The following is a 4694-nucleotide window of genomic DNA, read 5'->3' on the forward strand; positions in this document are numbered from 1 at the left end:
ACATGCGAAACTATTTGAGACATTTACGACATATATACGTTGTAAGTTCATAATTGTAATTGATGATTTTGAAGGAGAATTTAAGCGAAGGTCATGTATATAGAGAATTCTTTCTTGATTTTTCGGAAATATAGGAAATCAATGTTGGTGACAATGATAATATATATAATTAAAGAGCAATAAACCGTCTTAACTCTGATATCAGTTGATGAAACACAAGTAATCCGGTCTATTATGTGAGAGGTATTTCAGTATATGTCTGCATTGTCTTGTTCATAATCTTAGATTGAAGGTTGAGATGCCAACTTTTTATTGTGAAAATCTAAGTTATTTAAGCATGACAAGTAACCTAGTCTATCTTAAGAACAATAAGCATATTGATGTCGGGATAAATTTCATTTGTAATGTTCTTGAAGAAGAAAAGTTATCTATTGAAGGATAGTTAGGGGGTGTTTGGGGTATCTTTTGAGAGGGCAAAAGGACTTTTGGGAAAAGATAACAGAGAAAAGATGTTTGGTAAAAGCTCCTTTTGGATTTTTTATAGAAGGAAAACTAACTTTTTGGAAAAGTCAGGAAAACCTGGCTTTTTGGAACTTTTTCCCAAAAGTCATTTTGCTCTCTCAAAAGATACCCCAAACACCCCCTTACTACAGAGAACCTAATAGCTATATTAGCAAAGGCGGTGCCATCAAAGAAGTTCAAGCATTGCTTTGACTTGGTGAATGTTCATATGAAGTAAGTCCCTTCAGGGCATACCGGCATGAAGGAGATGACTAATAGGAATCTTTGTTGGTTGAAGCGAACTCAAGTCAAGGTGGAGATTGTTAGTTAGAGTGTGCCTCGGATTTTGTTGATCCAAATAAATTACTTGACCAGTATTGAAATGTCGATTTCGAAGGGATAAGTGAAGAAACATGTTTTGTTACTATGAATTTTCTTGTATATGAATTTTCTTGTTAGGGTTATTGGTTATAGGTATTAGTAACTATGTTTTTTAGTGTATCTCTTTTGAAAAAGTTAGAGAAATAAAAAAGATTTAAGGTTACTGCCATTAGACATAGGTCACATTGATCAAATCACCTTAGTTCTTTCTTTTTCTTGTTTTTTTTGCTTAGATGTGTGTCAACAAGAAAAATATGGCTATGGCTATGACTACCGATTGCCTGATGTCCAGATGTTGCTTATCTTAATTGATGGTGTAATCTTTTTTCACCAATATTTTAGATCTTATGGGAAGTCGCTGTCGGATGCTTCTAGATTTGGCTGACTTGATACCGATTATTTATATACTTTCATTGGGTATATGACACGTCAATCACAGCGGGGCATGGAAAATCATATGGCCTATAGTGATCTCCAAACTATACCCGAATTGCAGGGTTCATATATATGCCACAAAAGGTAAGAAAATTATTGAAGGGTCCATCAACGCCTGTTTTCAGAGATGTCGTTTTATCATGCATTAAAGAGTATATGGAGTCAAGAAAGAAGATCCGAGAAAGTAATTTCTGCTGAATTCCAGAAATGGCCACAGATAAGGATATCTAAGTCACCGAATAGGACGAAACAGATAAAATTATTACGCACAAGGTAACTAACAAAAAACCCTTGACATATACGTCAATTATGTCTATATATAAAGTTGAGCAGACAATTAAGTATAGAAACACCAACACTCTCCCGAGACTCCTCAGTAAACTTCCTTTAGAAATCATGGCAAGACCTCATGTTCTAGTCATACCTTATCCCGCACAAGGCCATGTAATCCCTATAATGGAGCTTGCTCAATGCTTAGTCAAGCAAGGAATCAAAGTTACATTTGTAAACACAGAGGTTAATCACAAGCTTGTGACAAGCAATTCGTTAGTCAATGTTGGTTTTGGGGATCTAATGCAGTTGGTTTCAGTCCCTGATGGGTTAGAGCCATGGGAGGACAGGAGTGACCTATGCAAGTTGACCACGTCAATATTACAAACTATGTCGTGCAAACTAGAAGAGCTTATAGAGACGATTAACAAAGAAGACAGCAATAACGTTTCCTGTATTATTGCTGATGATGGCATGGGATGGGCCATAAAAGTCGCAAAGAAGATGGGAATTAGAAGAGCAGCCTTCTGGCCAGCCTCAGTTGCTACATTGGCCTACGTGATGAGCTTTCAGAAACTGATTGATGATGGAATCGTTAACAACAATGGTGAAACATCCATGATTACATATTTCATATAATATAAGAGTCTAAGAATGTCCATTAACCTTTTTTATGATTTTTTCAATGCAGGTATACCTATAAATGATGAGATGATTCAGCTGGCAGAAAGCATGCCGCCTATCAAGTCCACGAACCTCCCATGGACGTGTTTTAAGGACTTGGGCACTGTAAAAGCCTTTTTTAAAGTTGTAGTAGAAGCTGTTGAAGCCGCTAGTTTGACTGAATGGTTTTTATGTAACTCGACTACTGAGCTGGAGCCTGCTGCATTCAGCCTGTACCCGCAGCTGTTGCCGATTGGTCCGTTGCTGGCTAGCAACCGACTTGCAGACCAAGCAGGCCACTTCTGGCAAGAAGACGCCACCTGTCTTCCATGGCTCGACCAACAGCCATCATGTTCGGTCATTTATGTAGCTTTTGGGAGCTTCACCATTTTCAACCAATCCCAGTTTGAAGAATTGGCACTTGGTCTTGAACTTAGCAACAGACCATTCTTGTGGGTTGTGCGACCAGGCATGACAAAGGAGACTACAGCTTCTTTCCCAGATGGGTATGTGGAAAGGGTAGGCTCTCGTGGAAGAATTGTGAGTTGGGCACCTCAACAGAAAGTGTTAGCTCATCCTTCTGTAGCTTGCTTTGTGTCATTGTGGTTGGAATTCTACTTTAGAGGGTGTGACAAATGGACTCCCTTTCTTGTGCTGGCCATACTTTGCTGATCAGTTTCACAATGAAACTTACATTCGTGACATTTGGAAGACTGGGCTGGGGTTCAACAAAGATGAAGCAGGTATCATCACACGAGGAGAAATAAAAAGTAAGGTAGAGCAGCTGCTCGGAGACAATTCATTCAAAGCTAAAGCCATGGATATTAAAGAAAAGGTTACAAGCACTATCAAAGAAGGAGGATGCTCACACAAAAATCTTGGCAATTTTATCGAGTGGATACACAATAAAGATACCTATGCCCTATAACCAAGTTGAGATATGTGAATGAACAATCTCGGCCCAATTTGTTGTTCGTTTAATCTTTTCATTCGTAGTATGATGATATTAATGAAGATGTTTCAATTTAATATATATATATATAGGGTAAGGTTATTTTGTTTTCACTATGTATTGTGTGCATGTATGATTGATTCTAGACCAATCATTTTAGTTATTTTAAGAAAGTAATTAATGTATATTACATGTTGAAGATATAATGGATATTAATTACATCTTCAACATTTAATATGCATTAATTACTTTCTTAAAATAACTAAAATGACTGGTCCAGAATTAATCATACATGCACACAATAGATAGTGAAAACATTTGAACCTAACTATATATATATATATATATATATATATATATATATATATATATATATATATATATATTCATTCGAAGTTTGATTTTCTAAACTTTCTTTGGGAGATGGTTCGATTTGAATGTATTTGAAACCAACTCTTCTCTCATTGAAGGGCGATAAAAAAAATTACATATTCAACTTATATTATGCAAATAACATTTTATTAACTTTGAAATTTACACTACAGTCGTCACTAAAGTGCAATTTTCGTCAATGACATGTAATGCTATAAAGGTTTTTAAGTTGTATTATTTAGTAATTGATCATGAAAATTTGTTGAGACTTTTAGCAAGTACAGGTGCTTGCTGAAAGCTTTGCCCGCTAAAATGTTAAGAGTAAATTATATTATTCGTCCCTGGTGTCTAATTGCTGGTTTAGTCCTTATTTTAAAAAATTTACTCGGACGGTCCCTTATATTATTAAAAATTTCACGTTTTGTCCCTTAAATCGCTTACCAGACAAAAAATGTCTATTTTTCCTTTATTCTTTTATTTATTTTATTTATTTTTAGATTGTTATTACTATTAATTATAATTTTAAAGAAATGATTAAATAATTGGGCCCCAACTTCTTATATCCTTCTTCTTCATCTTTTCTTTCATGAACCACCACCCCACCACCCACCTACATCACCGCCGATGCTCCATCACCGTCGGTGCTCCACCCCCACCACATCTATGCTGTTCTGCAGCCAATAAAGACACAATCTGACATTGTCTCCTTCTTTCTCACCCACTCCCGTCAGGAATCCAAAACCCTAGCCAACCAACGACGTCGCCGACCTTCCTTTCCTGCCTCCTTCACCCTAAAACATCGGTGATACCACCTCCGGCCTCCTTCACCTATATCATCGCTAAACACCGCCTCATCCACCAATTCCCACGTCCATTCCGAGCCCTTCCGGTGCTGCCATTGCACCTTCACTAGCTCGACCTTTTTGTTCCTCAGATCCTTCGACTTCCGGTCGAGGATTGCCACCGGTCGCTCAATGTAATTCAGGTTGTCATCAACCTGAATATCCTCCAGTCACTGTTGAGTCGTCCACCAGGCACTTCCGTAGCTGTGAGACATGAAAGGTGCTATGAATCTGACTGAGTTCGGCTGCCAGATCCAACCTATACGCCACCTTGCCCA

The 4694-nt window shown here is 37.5% G+C and overlaps 1 pseudogene across 1 annotated transcript; it reads left to right on the forward strand.

Moving 5' to 3' along the window:
• Positions 1-1442: 1442 nt before the first annotated feature.
• On the forward strand, positions 1443-3279 carry LOC145093316 (UDP-glycosyltransferase 83A1-like; annotated as a pseudogene). The gene is made up of 2 exons (XR_013702828.1): positions 1443-2194; positions 2279-3279. The product of XR_013702828.1 is annotated as a UDP-glycosyltransferase 83A1-like (transcript).
• Positions 3280-4694: the final 1415 nt, after the last annotated feature.

This window comes from Lactuca serriola, chromosome 3, assembly GCF_051521515.1.
Source record: "Lactuca serriola cultivar US96UC23 chromosome 3, Lser_US96UC23_V15, whole genome shotgun sequence".
Classification (NCBI taxonomy): Eukaryota; Viridiplantae; Streptophyta; class Magnoliopsida; order Asterales; family Asteraceae; genus Lactuca; species Lactuca serriola.